The 17,531-nt window shown below is 38.0% G+C and overlaps 1 protein-coding gene across 4 annotated transcripts in view; it reads left to right on the top strand.

Annotated features, from left to right (window-relative positions):
• Positions 1-17,531, top strand: part of PARD3B (par-3 family cell polarity regulator beta) — a 1,099,140-nt gene that overhangs the window by 451,002 nt on the left and 630,607 nt on the right. The gene's annotated exons all lie outside the window — the stretch shown is intronic.

Here is a 17,531-nt window from a genome sequence, read left to right as displayed (position 1 = left end):
GGTAGGTTCCTGTGTTGTTCATCTTTAGGAATGGTCAGGCTGTTCTTGGCCCTTTGTTCTTCCACTTTGATTTTAGAAATGGCCAGTTAAATTTCAGAAACAGAAACCTGTGAGATTTTGATTGGGATGGAATTGAATTTATAGATCAGTTTGGAGAGAGTTGGCATTCTTATAATACTGAGTCTTCACATCAATGAACATGCTATATCTTCTCTACATTTATTTACAGCTTCTTTACTGCCCTTCAGTAAGGATTGATGATCTCTTCATAAAGTTTTTACACCTATTTGAATCTACTTCTGAGTACCTGATATTTTGATGTTATTTTAAATAAAATTACTAAAATGTTTTGTTTCTGTTTGTCACTGGCTTAGAGAAATTCAGTTGATTTTTTTAAGCCAGAAAGTGTCCTTAAGACTTTTGTGAACACTAATAATTTAACTGAGTCTCTTTTAGGGGTTTTACACAATCATATCATCTATGATTGACTATTCTTTTCAAATTATTTTATTTCTTTACTAATTCTTGCATTTGTCTTTCTTGCATTACTACACTTAGAGCTCCAGTGTTGCATAGAATGAGTGATAGAAGGTGATTTTATTCATAATCTTAATGAAAACTAGTTCATGTTTTTAGTTTTGCTATACATTTATGGATATATAACTTTTATATTAATAAATTTATACTTGTATACACATCTTTAAATAAGTATAAAATATTTACAGTAATGTAAATATATATTATTTATATGCTTAATATTTTTATTTATTATGTATAGTGAGTGTGTATATGTGTATATATATACACACACATATACACATATAATCAATGTTGAAAAATTGAGTCAATTATTATTTTCTTATTAAGGTTATGAATAAGATCACTTTGCCACCACTTCTGTTCAGTACTGGAGATCTTCACATAGTAAGGCAAGAAAGACAAATATAAGAATTAGAGAAGACACAGGGAGGGGAACATCACACACCAGGGCCTGTCAGGGGCTGGGGTTTAGGGGAGGGATAGCATTAGGGGAAATACCTAATGTAGATGATGGGTTGGTGGGTGCAGCAAACCACCATGGTACCTGTATACCTATGTAACAAACCTGCATGTTCTGCACATGTATCGCAGAACTTAAAGTATATATAAAAAAGAATTAGAGAAGAAATGAAAAACTTTTTTTTTTTTAGGTTAAGGAAGTTTCTTTTAATTTCTAATCACTAAAAGTTTTTGATATAAAGGAATGTTAAATTCTGCTAAACATTTTTCCATATCCACTGAGGTGGTTAAATGTTTTTTGCTTTTGATCTATTAATATGATAAATTGTATTGATTGAATGATTATAGTTTTGCTGTGTTGCCAGGCTGGAGTGCAGTCATGAAATCTCGGCTCACTGCAACTTCCGACACACTGGTTCAAGCGATTCTCCTGCCTCAGCCTCCTGAGTTGCTGGGATTACAGGCATGTGCCACCATGCCTAGATAATTTTTGTATTTTTAGTAGAGTTGGGGTTTCACTGTGTTGGACAGGATGGTCTTGATCTCCTGACTTCGTGATCCGCCTGCCTCAGCCTCCCAAAGTGTTGGGATTACAGGCGTGAGCCACCATGCCTGGCTGATTTTTTTAAAAAATTAAATTAAACTGGGACTTCTAGGGTAATCTTAAACTGGCAATAAAGTGTAATCTTTTTATGCATTGCTGGATTCAGTTTGCTAATGCTTTCTTACTTTTTACTTTTTTATTTATGTATTTTTTTGCTAATGTTTTCTTCAGGACGTCTGTATCTGTTTTTGAGTAAAGTCATCCTATAATTTCCGATGTTGAACGGCAAACCTCTTTTGAACCCTAAATTCCAATGGTCCTATAATTCATTATCGTTGTCGTCATCATTTACCTCATTGCTACAAAAGCACTAAGGAAAGAAAGGAGATGGAAGAAATGACTCATTTTGCCTTGTTAAATGGAAGTATATATAAAATGTGATACTCTCTTAAGAATGATTTTTTAAAAAACATTTACTTAGAATTTCCATGGTTCCATACTGTCTGAAATTAATTCATGAAACCTTTTTCTACGAGTCTCAGGAACTTGCTATAGAATGTACCAAGAAACTTTTTAAAATTGAGTTTTGAACTTTGAACATGTTCTTTTTCAGTTTCACCTGATAACAGTTCCAAGCGCACCCAATCTTTTCTATCCACTAGAGATGAGAACATTTTCCCTGTGATGTTTAAACTTAATTCCAGAGCCACAATCCCACTGATAATCATTGTCCTTTTCTCCTGTGCATTAAAGTGGTCTTCTTAATTGCTATAATATTCACAAGGAGCCTATTGGAACTGGAGTACTCTCAACTGAAGAACAGTATTGTAGGTGATAAAGTGGTATTGAGAACTACCCAATTTACTTCAGTGAATTCAATCTTTCTTAGGAAGCAAGTGGTACATGATACATTTACCTAAACTTTTGGAGTGATAAGGAAAATGTTTGGCATGCATTCAGGCCCAGAGAAACTTTAAAGGTTTATCTCAGCAAAATACTGTTCAGAAAAAGGATCTATTTACTTATAGGATACAAGGGTATTTCCAGTTCTTTGATTCCGGGGGTTTGCAGACTTGTTACCAATGAGAAATATAAGCAGTGTTCAAGTCAAAGGGTTTTTTTCTCTTGCTCCTTTTGCCTGTGTGGAAGAGTCGTGCATCTATTGGGGTACGTTGAACAGGCAGCTCTGTGGCCTACTGCTGAAACTTTTACTGGAATATTATACAAAACACAGACTGGCCGAAGCAGATATCACATGCTAGAAGAATTCTGGGTAGTACAGCATTAACAATAATCCCTTTCCCATGGTAACGGGTGTGGTGGTGCACAGTTTGATTTGCTACATTAGACTTGTTAAATTATGTTTTCATTGTGGCCACAGCCTTATGTTGTCTACTGAGTGAGCCTGCTCAGGTGTCACACATAAAATCTGTTGCTGATATTTATTGAGTGTGTGTAGTGGTTGGGGGACCAGATAAAGTTAGAGAAATAACCTCTCTTAGTTCTGGTTTTTATTAGATTTCCCTAAAAGTTCCATGTTTGTTATATTATGTTCCATGTATGCCTGAATATATGGCACAGTCACATAAAAAGCGATCCCCCATTTTCCCAATGAGAATACAACCCTTTTAAGGAGATAGGTGAAATAGCCAAATGTCTACTTAAGTTAGATTAACTTTTTAAGATATACATTTTGTAATCACATGCAAACTTTATTTGAGAAATGTTGATCTTTTCCATGCTCACATTTTACAGGTTGGTTTTATTCAAACTTATTGCGTGGGTTGTTGATATGAATGCCTTTCTATCATGGGAGCAGTATTTTTTAGTGTTTCAAACTGATTTCCTGAGCACATCACCCCGGCTTCCATCCATATTGCTTGAGAGACTGAAGGTGCAAGGTACTGTCACTAGAAGTTTTATCCTGAGACATCCTTTGCATAATGTTAGGACCTTAGGGTTTTTTGGTTTGTTTCTATTTTGTTTTGTCTTGTGGTAGTGCAGGCAGAAGCCTGTAACTTTGACTTGATTGTATTGCTTTTACAATGCTTTTTTTTTTTTTTTTTTAATTGAGACAGAGTTTCACTAGTCGCCAGGCTGAAGTGCAATGGCGCTATCTCAGCTCACTGCAACCTCTGCCTCCCAGGTTCAAGTGATTCTGCTGCCTCAGCCTCCTGAATAGCTGGGATTACAGGCGCCTGCAACCACACCCAACTGATTTTCATATTTTTAGTAGAGATGGGGTTTCACCATGTTGGCCAGGCTGGTCTTAAACTCCTGACCTCAGGTGATCTGCTTGCCTTGGCCTCCCAAAGTGCTGGAATTACAGGCGTGAGGCACTGCACCCTGCCTACAATGCTCTTTAAGTGGATAGCCAATACTTACAATTGTGGGAACCAGCCCTAGGGATCCTAACTCTTTCTCTGGTTCTTTTATTACTAATTCTTCATCATTTGTGTTGGAATAGGCTGAACCCCTCTATCTTGGTAACCGAATACAGCAGCATTTACTTCCTTTTCATACAGAGCCGTTACAGATCCTGATGGCTCTCTAGAACGATAGCTTTACTGGGTGACTCTGACCCAGTGTGACAGGCACTGTCAGCTGAAGCTGCACCGTCCAGAATACCTGGCCTTCCTGGTTGGCACATGAGGGTGATAACCCTGGGTGGTCTCAAGCAGGCAGTTAAAATCTTTGAAGCGGCACATACTGCTTTTGCTGTTCACTCATTGATCAGAATACATCAGCGGAAATGGCGGGGAGGCGTAATGTGCTCCTCCCATGTGCCAGATGGGAGAAAACTCCTTGTAGGGCAAACACCACAAGGCTGCACAACCCCCAGCACTTGCACTGGTCGAAGGTTGTTCCAGGATGATGTGCACCTTATGGCAACAGTAGAGAGCAGCTCCATGATGAGAGAAGCTTTTTAGTGTTGAGGACTACACTGGAGAGGATACTCTCACCTAATATATCTCATACGTGGTACTGAATGAAGAAAAGGAGAAGCGGAAATAACACTGAAATTTAATTGGGCTCCTTTATGGATTAAATTCAGGAAGAAATCTTGAGAATTTCCCCCTAAACAAAAATATATTTACTCCATTCCCTAATATAAGTAGCTACTATTAACATTCATATGACACATGTGAGTAGTTTAAAAACCCAACTGCCTGTCAATTCCCTTAAAGCTTGTCAATAGTTATGTGGTAGATAGCATTTATAGGGTGACAGTGTATGTTTCTAACCTACCAGCCAAGCAAGTCATAAATAAGTATTGGCCGTCCCTCAAACAGCCCTGTTTCACCCCCTTGTAGACTGTAAACTACATTTAAAAAGTAAAGTCTAAAGCTTTACATAGGTCACATTCTGGCTCCGCCATTTCAGACAGACCACATCATTGAACGGTGACAGACCCTGTGCTGGCTTTCCCAGCTCTGTGCCCTTAATATTTCCTTAAGATGAAATCGGTCCTATTCCCACCCCTACCCAGCTTCCTCTGCAGCTAACATCTTTACCTGGAGGAAAGCATTTAGTCTTCCCAGGTCCAAATTATATGCTTCAGTTTTCACAGAGTCATCTTTGTCTCCTCTCTGCTGTCCTGAAGCAGCGCCTTTTCTTCATGCTGGTAGGCTCAACCACTTCTTATCTCTGACCTCATCTACCTCAACAGCTCTGGACCAGCCTCCATCTTCTTCTGCTCTGATGCCCTCCTGCCTGCTCTTCTGCCTCCACCCCGCCTGCTCCACAGCCTATTCTTAACTTGCAGCAAGAATCCCTCTTCAAAATAGCCGTCAGATCAGGTCTTTCTCCCGCTTCATATCATCTAGTGGCTCACCCTTTCATTCAGAGGAAAAGCCACCTTTCTTACAGTGGGCGGATTATTTTTCTGTTGATGCCATAAGAAATTACCACAAACTCAGTGACTTCATATGAATTTATTTTCTTATGTTTCTGGAGTCTTGCTGGGCTAATGCGCTCCTCCGATGTGCCAGGTGGGAGAAAACTCCTTGTCGGGCAAACACGACAAGGCTGCACAACACCCAGCACTTGCACTGGTCGAAAGTTGTTCCAGGCTAATGTGGAGCTTAACAAGGGCTTAACAAGACTGAGTTCCTTCTAGAGGCTCTGGCAGAGAATCTGGCTTTTTCCAGTGTGTAGAGGCTGCCTGCGTTCCTTGGCTCCTGGTCCACTTCAAAGCTGGCAATGGCCAGTCTGGTCTTTATTGTGCTAAGGCATTTCGACATTGACTCCCTTTCCTCCCTCTTCACCTTTATAAGGGACCTTGTGATTACATTGGACTGAGCCAGACAGATAATCTAGGACAGTCTTCCTCTGCTAAGGTCAGCTGCTAAGCAACCTTATTTCTTCTACTTGCAAGCTTAATTTCTCCATAATAGGTTCACAGGTTCCAGCGATTAGGAGATGGACTTTTTTGAGGGGAGGGAGGGTAGTTATTCTGCCTAGCAGGTTACAAGGCCTTCACAATCTAGCCTGTTACTTCTCTGACCTTGTGCCCTACTACTTTTTCTTACAAAGTAGGGCTTTCCCCTGATGGTGTCACCACCTCAGAGACCCATGGAGCTAATTATCTCGTGCCCTTTAAGCCTTTGCTCAGAAGTCACCTTCTCAGTAAGTTCTGTTCTGACCACTGTACTCAATTGTAGCCCACCGTCTGCTTTGTGTTTTTCCATAGCACGTATCCATGTCTAACATAGGAAACAGTTGATTTTTATGTTTGTTGTCTGTAACACAAGCTCTTGGGGAGCTCAGATTTCTGTCTGTTTTTCCTCTGTTGTATCCCCAGCACCTTGAATAGTGTCTGGTGCATAGTAGGCAAGCAATAAATATTTGTGGAATAGTGGATGGATTCTTGAGAGAATTGCAAAGTGTTTTTTAATAAACATAATTTTTTTGTATGCATCAGATATTCCCCATAGCCTCCATGAGGGGCATGATATGGCTGTTTTGGGGTCTTCCAAAGTATTTAGTTTGGGAACTGGTTTGTTGTAGACATTCAGAATACACCAAAAAGAATTATAAAGCGGGGTCTGGGGCAAGGAGGCATGAAGACTTTTTCATTTTATCAGTCTAGACTGGATTCCAGAAACAGAGTTAAGGAGAGTTCAAGGCAGTTTCATAATCAATGTAATTCAGGATCCAGGCTAGTTTGACAAGGCAATGGAAGAGTGCCTGCATTCTTATTCAGAGTTGGGGTATCACTATATTGCTTCTTGAAATTACCCCCTCCAGGTCTTTAGCCCTGACGGCTCTTTGTTCTTGTCTCATGGAGGAAACTAGGGAAGAGAATATCTAATCACTCAGTGTATTGTGGGTGCAGATGATGAGAAATATCCTGTATATTCTAGCCTGTGCTCCTGCTTCCGCAAGAATTTTTCTCCCTCTGAGTAAATGATTTGAAGAGTGAGGATTTAGAAGACCAGGTGTTTTTTTTTTAAGAAAAATAAGGTTTTGTTATAAAAATAAATGAAATCTATATTTTATCATTTCAATTCAGGCCCTAAGCATACACAGTAGTTACCTTTCATAAAACGTTCTTGCAATAATGCTATTGCACTGGGCTTTGTAATGAAGCTTTGATTTGCATCACTATTCTGAGAACTTTCTGACAATGGTAAGGTAATATTAGGAAGGCAGAGGAAATGAAATGAAATGATGGTAATGCATGTCCATTGTGAAAAATGTTAAGTTGCCAAGGCAATGTCATATCAATAATATTTTCATAAATTAAGATACATAGGGCAAATAAATATTGCATTTCTCTTTATTATCACTTCAAATATGTGAGGGTAACTATTAGGATTAAAACCAGAAATTAGACATAAAGCATCTCAGCTGAAATGAGAGATGTGCTATTCATCGGTTCAACCTGATGTGCTCTCAAGATTCTTGTCACGTTTATTTCAGGCTTTCAATTTCTCCCCCTCAGTATACTCTAGCAGTCTCTCTGCTGTCCTCTTCTCTCATACTCTGTTTCTTGAGGCAGAATTTCCTTTGAGAATTAGTAGGAGAGTCAGTATAATTCCATTAAGCATCACTTTCATACTGCACAACCAACCTTCTAGTTTTAAATTCTGTTCTTTTAAATTGAGCTGGTATTCCTTTCTATCTTTTTCTCTCTCTTGCTTCCTCCCTGTCTCATCCCCTCCCTTCCTAATTCACCACCTCACTCCCTTGCCCTGTCTTCCTCCCCTTTGCTCTCTCTTCTCCTCTGTAGTACACACACACACATATACACACAGAGAGAAAGTATGCACACATATACACAAAAAGTATACACACACATATATACAGCAAGAGAAAATAATGTAAGCACAAAGTATGGAGTTAATTCAAAGTTTGTTATACTGGGAAAGTGAGGATGAAGAAAGCTGAAGGTGGTTGGTAGGAAAGAGTTTGAGTCCTCATTTTCCATTACTAGGAAGAAAAAATATAATGTCCCAAACTGAGAAATAAGTATAAAAAGGGCACAAGCTTTCTATTTAAAAATAGAGAGGTCAGCACCAGAAGAAATAACCAAAAGAATTGAGAATAATTGTCTAGAGACTAGGAATTAGAACTGTGGCTACACTTTTTCATCAAGCCTTTGAGATAGTACTGAACTCCTTAGGCTTTGTATACTTTTATTGATAAAATTTTAAAAATTAGAAAAAAAGGAATTGGTTAAGAGATGCAAGGCAAACAAAGAATATTGATATTTATATGGGTGAAGGTAATGTAGGTTTAAAAATACAAAGTATAATAAAGCAGAATGTTAGCTAATAACAGGTAAAATTGATACCCCCTACCAAAAATGAAAAACAACAACTTAATGATTTTGATCCTGTGTGTATCAAAAAGCATACTACGTTTTAAAATTATTGTCTTTTATTTCAATAGTTTTTGGGGTACAGGCAGTTTTTGATTGCATATATAAGTCCTTTAATGGTGATTTTTGAAATTTTTGCACAACCATCACTCGAGCAGTGTGCACTGCACTCAATGTGTAGTCTGTTCTCTCTCATCCTCCTCCTAACTTCCCCGTACTGAGTTCCCGAATTTCATTGTATTACTCTTATGCCTTTGCATCCTCATAGCTTAGCTCCCATTTACAAGTGAGAACATAGGATATTTGGTTTTCCATTCCTAAATTACATCACTTAGAATAATGCCCTCCAGCTCCATCCAAGTTGCTGCAAATTACATTATTTCATTCCTTTTTTTATGGCTGAGTAGTATTCCATGGTGTATGTACCACATTTTTTTATCCACTCATTGGTCAATGGACACTTTAGGTTGGTTCCATATCTTTGCAGTTGCAAATTGTGCTGCTATAAACGTGTGTATATGTGTCTTTTTCATATAATGACTTCTTTTCCTTTGGGTAGATACTCAGTAGTGAGATTGCTGGATTAAATGGTAGATCTACTTTTATATCCTTAAGAAATCTCCATGCTATTTTCCATAGTGGTTGTACTAACTTACATTTCCACCAGCAATGTAAAAGCATCCCCTTTTCACTATATCTACACCAACATCTATTGTTTTTTGACTTTTTAATAATGGCCACTCTTGCAGGAGTAAGGTGGAGTCTCATAGTGGTTTTAATTTTTACATTTCTCTGATGATTAGTGATGTTGAGCATTTTTTCATATGTTTATTGGCTGTTTGTATATCTTTTTTTGAGAAATGTCTATTCATGTCCTTTGCCCACTTTATGATGAGGTTATTTATTTTCTTCTTGCTGATTTGTCTGAGTTCCTTGTAGATTTTGGCCCCTACTCCTTTGTCAGATGCATAGTTTGCAAATATTTTCTCCAACTCTGTGGGTTGTCTGTTTACTCTGCTGATCATTTATTTTGCTGTGCAGAAGCTTTTTAGTTTTATTAGGTCTCACTTATTTATTTATTTGTTACATTCGCTTTTGGGATCGTAGTCATGAATTCTTTGTCTAAACCAATGTCCAGAACATTTTTCCGATGTTATCTTCTAGAATTTTTATGATTTTAGGTCTTAGATTTAAGTCTTTGACTCACCTGATATTGTTAGGCTTTGTTTTCCAACCAAAATCTCATCTTGAATTGTAATCCCTGTAATCCTCACGTGTTGAGGGTGGGACCTGGTGATTGGATCATGGAGGCAGTTACCATCATGCTGTTCTCATGATAGTGAGTGAGTGCTTGTGAAATCTGATGGTTTTATAAGCAACTGGCATTTCCCCTGCTTGCTCTTCTCCTTCATGCCACCTTGTGAAAAAGGTGCCTCCTTCCCCTTCATCTTCCACAATGATTGTAAGTTTTCTGGGGCCTCACCAGCCATGCTGAACCGTGATTCAATTAAACGTCTTTCCCTTATGCATTACCCAGTCTCGAGTAGTTCTTTATAGCAGTGTGAAAATGGACTAATACACCATCTTGAGTTTATTTTTGGATAGAATGAGAGATGGGGAACCAGATTCATTCTTCTATGTGTGGCTTGCCAGTTTTCCCAGTACCACTTATCGAATAGGGTGTCTATTCCCCAATTTATGTTTTTGTATGCTTTGCTGGCTGTAAGTTTTTGGCTTTATTTCTGGATTCTCTATTCTGTTCCACTGGTCTATGTGCCTATTTTTATACCACTACTATGCTGTTTTGGTAAGTATAGCCTTGTAGTGTAATTGGAAGTCAGGTAATGACTTCAGATTTGGATGCCTTCAGATTTGTTCTTTTGATTTAGTATTGCTTTGGCTATGTGAGTTCTTTTTTGGTTCTATATAACTTTTAGGGTTGTTTTTCTAGTTCTGTGAAGAATGATGCTGGCATTTTGATGGGAATTGCCTTGTATCTGTAGATTGCTTTGGGCAGTATAATCTCATTTTCACCATATTGATTCTCTCATCCATGAACATGGGATGTTATTCCATTTGTTTGTACGACATCTGCGATTTTTTTAAAGAAGTGTTTAATAGTTTTCTTTGCAGAGATGTTTTACCTCCTTGGTTAAATATATTCCTGGGTATTTTATATTTTTGGAGCTGTTGTAAAAAAGATTGAGTTCTTGGTTTGATTCTCAGCTTGGTTGTTGATGGTGTATAGCAGTATAGCTTTTTTTTTTTTTTTTTTTTTTTTTTGATACATGAGAAGAACTTCAACCACAAAAGTAAAAAGAAGAGTGGAAGAAAGAGTAGTGCCTCCTTAAACTATTGCTGATCCTAGATTTTTTAAGGGATGAGATTTGGTTCCACATTTGGTGGCACATCACAGTATGTCAGGAAAAAATTTTCTTATCCAACTTGTGCCATGTTTTTCTGGTAAGTTGAGCTTTAAATAATGCATAGTCTTGATAAAGGTTTGCCACACTGTTTTACAGGCACAAAGAATCTTTTTTTGTTTCTTTTTTTTTTTTTTTTTTTTTTTTTTTTTTTTTTTTTTTTTTTTTTTTTTTTTTTTTTTTTTTTTGAGACGGAGTCTCGCTCTGTCGCCCAGCCCAGGCTGGAGTGCAGTGGCGCGATCTCGGCTTGCAAGCTCCGCCTCCCGGGTTCACGCCATTCTCCTGCCTCAGCCTCCTGAGTTTGGGACTACAGGCGCCCACAACCGCGCCCGGCTAATTTTTTGTAATTTTTTTTTAGTAGAGACGGAGTTTCACCGTGGTCTCGATCTCCTGACCTTGTGATCCGCCCGCCTCGGCCTCCCAAAGTGCTGGGATTACAGGCGTGAGCCACCGCGCCCGGCCTCTTTCTTTTTTTTTTTAACTGAAAGGAGTAGACCTTTCACTTAAAAACCAACTCTTTTAATAGGAAAGTTTTGGGCTTCCTTTAACAAAACTATTTTATTGAAGTGATGAATTTCCCTTCTGTACTTTCAGAGCAAATTTGTTTGTTTTCCTTTAAATAGAAAAAAAATGCACCTTTCACGGCCCTCAACAACATTGACCTTTGACATTAATATAATATTTTAGAAATGTATTTTATCCCATTTCTTCTCTTCTGCATTCCACTTGATTGCTCTACTATTACATTTTACAATGCTGAACAATAAATGCAGTTCAGCTTTATATATCTGTAGACTAAATAAACTGAGAGATAAAACAGAGATGTAAAACCTAACAATCTTTAAGTATAGAACAGGGCAAAAAGTCTTTCTCTAGTAAAGCAATTAAAGACTTGATGGGATAGATGTTAGAAGAAGTTAGAATATTTCTTTATAATATTCTACATACATTATTTCATTTGATAGATATCACAGTCCTCGTTTTAGAGATGACAACTCTGTGTGTCAAAGAGGCTAAGTGATTTCCAAAATATTGCGGCTTCAGAGTAGCCTACACAGCTGTGTTACAGTCAAAAATCAAGTACACGAGAAGAGTCTCAGAAATGAAAATTACTATCCAAGCTACATTGTGACTAATCGTAATAAAATAGGAATTAAGAGGGAAAAATAAACTTTACAAATATTAAGTGCAATAAAAGATAGTGCCTGGCATATAGTAAGGGTACAAATGTTTGCTAAATGTATTTATATGAAGCAAATTAAAGTTATGCAATACCTTATTTTTGTCTGATATGATTAGTTCTAATTTGTAACTTTTTAAGGACATTGAGACATTTGGGATATTTATAGTAATTAAAATAACAAAACTTGTACCATCTAAATATTTAACATTCTGAGGAGCTGACTAGAGGTTGAAATGTTTTGTGAAAAATTCCAAAATATTTTCTAGAAAAAAATTAATTGATATTGAGTCTTCGAGTTTATTGAGTTGAGGAAAACATAATACCAAGAAAGTATATGCTTTATAATCACATTTCTGTTTAAAAATAGAACTTAAAAATATACACACCAACATATTAATAAGTTGTGCTTATGTTTTTGGTTTTGGTTCGTAGATTATTGTAACATCTTTTTAGTTCCTTTTGGTTACCAATACTTTTACTATGACAAGCACATGTTATCTAAAAATTACCTGTTAATTTTTTTAAAAAGTGATGGAAAGATGTGGAATTTGAAACTCAATCCTTACGTTCAGGTTAAATATGTTTCACTAGTTAGCCAGGCATTGTGCTAAACTCTTTACAATAGTATCTCACCTGTTATTCACTTCAACCCATGAGGTAGGTATTACTTGTTTTCATTTTATAGAGAAACAGAAAAACTAAGGTACTCTCTCTCATATTTGAAAGCTTAATTTTAATGAACTGATATAGCAATATTTTTCCAAGCAGGCAAGTTTAAACAACAATACTGTTAACAAGCTGAAAAGAAACACCGAGAGAGAGAGAAGGAGTGGAGAGAGTAGGGGGAGATCAGTTCCTTCATTATACTGCTTTTTTTTTTTTGAAGTTAAGTAATTGATACATATTAATACAAATGTTTAATTTAAAATTTCCCACAGAAATATCAACATGTCCACAATATAGTCAAGCACGTCAGTTCACCAGCTGCTTTTGTTCCCTGCAGCCATCCCTCCTTGCAGCCTCTGTGCATGAACTCCTCTTTCAATCTGTGTTATTTGCCCTCAAGATCTATGCACAGCTGCAATACTGAAAATTCCTTTTGCCTTTCTCTTGAGCTGCATTCTCTTTATTGAGATTTCATAGTTTCTCATTTCTGGTTTAGTCCCTCATTTTCATGAAGCTGACTTCTCAGTAGCTTTCTAAGAAAGATTACATGAGAGCAAACACTTTCTGAGACCTTGTATTTCTAAGAAATTTTTCTCTGTGCCATCACACTTGATTTATAGTTTGGCTGCATATATAATTCTAGGCTAGAAGTCTATTTGCTTCTGAATCTTGAATCGATTGCATTGCTATTTTCTAGCCCCCAGTATTGCTTTTGAGAAGTATGCTTCTATTCTCTTTTTACATTCCAGACATGGATTTTTTTTTTTTTTCCTCTTTGGAAACTTTTAGGATCCTCTATTTATCCCTCAATTTCTGAAAATTCAGAGTGGTATGCTTTATCAAGTCTATATATTTTCAGTGTGGTTATATATGATATTTTACCTTTGTCTTCAGTATTTAATATCAGGACTTATATCCTCTTCATATTGTCTGTTACTCCCAGGTTTATTCTACTGATTATTTTGGCTTTTTATTTTAAAGGGTTTCCTCATTTTCTGTTATTCTCAGCTGTATGTTTATATTTAAGAAGGATCCCCTTGAAAAGCTGATTGTGACTCTCTGGTGTATGAGGTTTAGTGGTGGAAGGTATCCCCTAAGTTGGTAGCACCATTAGGCTAATTGGATAGAGATCCTGCCTATTCACTCTTGGCTGGTGAATGTTGTTATCCAATGGCGGTGTATTGATTATCTGCAGATTATATATAACTTAGCAGCTTAAAATGACAAACATTTATTACCTCATACAGATGATTATTGTCAGGAATGCAGGCATGGCTTAGCTTGGTGATTCTGGCTCTGGGTTTCCCAAGAGTCTGTATCTAAGCTGTCATGTCAAGGATGGGTCAGAGGGCTCACTCCTCAGCTCACATATGTAGGTGCTGGCAGTCCTGATTTCCTTAGATTGTTGGTATGTCCCTAGGGCTGCTTGGGACATGGCAGCTGCATTCCCCCAGAACAAGTGACTCAAGAGAGGAATTAGCGGGGGCATGCTCTAAAGACAGAAGTGCAGTTTTATAACCTAATCTCAGAATTGACATACCAGTACTTCTTTCTGTCATATTTTATTCACCACACAGACCAACCTTGGTGCACTGTAGGAAGGAACTACATAGTGTAAATCCAGGCGGTGGGGCTTGCCGGGTGGCTATTTTGGAGACAGGATACCGTGGACTTCGTTTCTCAATTATTTCCCGCAGAGAAAGACTTCTCTCCATGTGCCTTACCTGGAGATTTAAGCCTGGGTGACAGTGTTTAGGGAACCTAGCGTGGGAATAAAGAAGGGGTCTCACCATTCAGTATTTGACTTTTTCTTAGTTCTCTGTTTTTTCACAACCATGCGTCACACTCAGCCTCTGCAGTTATGCCTGGCATCATTTAGATCAGAATTGGTCAGCCTACCCAGAAAACGCAACTCTGGTTTGTACAAGGAGGAGAGAAGAGAAGGGGCAGTCTCTGGAGCACACAGACTGAGGAATGGAAATGGGGCAAGGCCTCACTGGGCATTTTACAGGCTTTCTACCCATCCTCCTGCCATCAGCCCCCACCGCCCCCGGCCTTTTAAAGCAGCTGCTTTCCCCAATTCCTGAGCTTTCCTGGGTCCCTGCAACTTGGTTGGCCTCCCTACCTCTGTAGGATGTCAGGTCTCAGCTGTCTCTTCTGGAGAGAGAATTACCACTGATCCTGATCCTTACGTTTTCACTTCCCATCTTCCAGCATTTTGTTAACATCACTCATCTACACTCATTTTCTCTCCAGTTTTCTTCATATTTGTGAGTTTTCACCTATTTTACTATTTCCCTGTCTTCGTGGTAGTGCTAGGATGGTTGAATTTCTGTATTTAGCCTGCCATTAAGTATATATTTCCATTTTTCTGCTTATATAATTTCCAATACATATCCTGATAGATAGTATTTCCTACAAAGTTTACTTTTAGAGGAAAAATTCAAAATGTTAACAGACTAATCAGCTTATCCTGCATAAAGCTTTTGAGATGAGAATAGAATGGATTTTGCTTTCCATGACTCTTTTGATTTCTGGCTGCTTTAGAATGTAGATTTGTAAGAAAAGAAGAGCAGGTGAAAATGGTCAGTAGTATAGTGTCTAGGGAATCAGCTTGGAATTCTGAGCATTTTAGATTTCTCTTGGACTGTTACTTAAAAGTACCCTCACAGCAAACACTTGATAGCTTGACACATACAACCACATTAAAGATAGTGTTTTAACTGCACATATAACTTAACTATTTCTGTATTTATCTTCAGTTTTCAGTGTTAAAACCTGCCTGTTTCTTACAGTGTTGGGATCATGGAAAGAAAGCTATAAACAAGTTGGAAATATTTATTGCAATACCTCAAGGTGAAACCACTAAAGTCCTTCTGTGAGTAATTTATTATACTGCGAGATCTCAGACACATAAGAAACTGTCCTGAACTCCCAAATGAAAGCACTTCCAAAATATAGCATTTCTAAAATGAGCAACCTTTTACTTGTCTAGCATAAGCAGAAGAATAAGATATGTTTAAAGTTTTCATGTTTTTGCTGATAGACTTAAAATCTACATAGCGTTTCCTAGAGTCTGACTTTGACTTGCTCACACACTGTCCCTACCCATGCAAGCTAGAATCCATCCTCTCCCTTCTTGATTTCAACATGAGTTGAGAACCAAAGGAACTTTTACTTGGTCCGGTGACAGTTTCCCGTCTGAGACTTCCTCACGCAGTCACAGAGCCACGGCCCCTGGGCTGTTTTTATTTGCTCTAATTCAAATGCCAATTCTAATTTGCTTTCTGCGGTGCTCTTTTGTTCGTCTGTCTTCTTCTAGTATTTATAATTGATAACTGTAGTTTAATTATTCAAAATCGTTATTTTTAGATGTTTAAAATTTTTTTTTCTCCCCTTCAGACTTGTATATAAATGTCATTATCTCCTGAAAAGTGATATAATTTTCAGAAGCAGAGAGAATACATTATCTTCCTCCTCGTGTATCCAGTGGTGTAGTGTCTGTCGGGGTTCTTAACCTCGACACTGTTGATGCCTTGGGCTGGCTGCACCTTTGTTGTGGAGAGGCTCTCCTGTACGTTGGGCATCATAGGGTGCTCAGCAGTGTCCTTGACCTCTGTCAGTAGATACTAATAACACTCCCACTTCACAAATTTAATCTTTCTGTAAGACTCAGAAATACATAGGAACAGAAACAAAAGCAAAAAACCAGTTATCGACTGCTTCTTGAGGGTTCACTGCCTGCTGTGAAGCAGCATCTGCAGGTCTGTGGTCAGCGCCAGAGGTTGAAAACCGTTTTAAATGAGCAACTGTGGAGGGTTCACAGGATCAAAGGGCAGAGTTCCTGTTGGGATGTGGGAAACGATGTGACCTCTACTATCTCAGTGGCAGTTCCACAGCCGGTGGAGGTAAGCAATGGAACAATTCAGACTGTTTGAGAACCAAGATGTCACTGTACTGTGAAATCTGCAGGCAGAGAAGGCGTTTCATCTGTATTTTTACCTTCAATCTTTGTCCATGTCTATAAGTTCACATTGCCAACAGCCCACCTGCCAACTCTGCTACCAGAATTGCCTTGCCAACCAGCTTTACTCCTGGAATTTAGGGAAGTCTGAGAAAAGTCTTCATCTATTCATATTGGTATGCTGGTACTTTAAATTCAATGAAAGTAAGAGTAGAACCATGTATTAAATAAAAATAAAAATAGCTTTATTTGCATGCTGTCACTAGCATGAACCTAACTTCTTATATCTTTTTCAAGTAAGTCAATGAAAACCAGAAATTTCCTGACAACTGGCCTTGGACCATGGCTGCTTTAACCTCTCTGCAGGGACAAGTACATTTCTGTCATTCTGCATTTGTGATCCTGATGTCTGACTGTCACATGTACAGTTATTGGCATCCACAGGGTAGAACTTCTTTCTTATCTATAGTTCTCAGGTACGGAGCAGGAAAGGAGAGCTGCAACCAAGGGGGTGATATCTAATTCACAACTGGGATGCCCCAGTGTGTGGGCCAAGGAGAAGGTACCTGAGTAATGTTATTCATTAACATTTATTTCTGGGCTTTGGACATTCAGTTTTCATGTAGGGTTATTTGGCATGTTCTAATAAAATGTGCCTATGATTGAAATTATCTTGGATTAAGAAAATAATTTACTCAACAAGTGTTTATTGAGCATCCCTTCTTCTGGGTTGAGCACTGTGCTGGAAAGTGCGGCACAGAGCAGACCAGATACAGCGCTTGTGCAGCTTGTAGTCTAGTCTAAGAGAGGTAGAATTTAACACACATGTAACTGCAAACTTTGAAAAGTGCTACAAAGGCAAGAGTATTCAGGGAAACCAATTTAATTAAAGTCAGAGAAGATTTCTGTAAAGAAGTGAAATTTAA

The sequence above is a fragment of the Macaca thibetana genome, chromosome 12, assembly GCF_024542745.1.
Source record: "Macaca thibetana thibetana isolate TM-01 chromosome 12, ASM2454274v1, whole genome shotgun sequence".
NCBI classification, from domain to species: Eukaryota; Metazoa; Chordata; class Mammalia; order Primates; family Cercopithecidae; genus Macaca; species Macaca thibetana.
The sequence above is the reverse complement of the archived record's forward strand: the minus strand, read 5'-3'. Positions and strand labels throughout refer to the sequence as shown.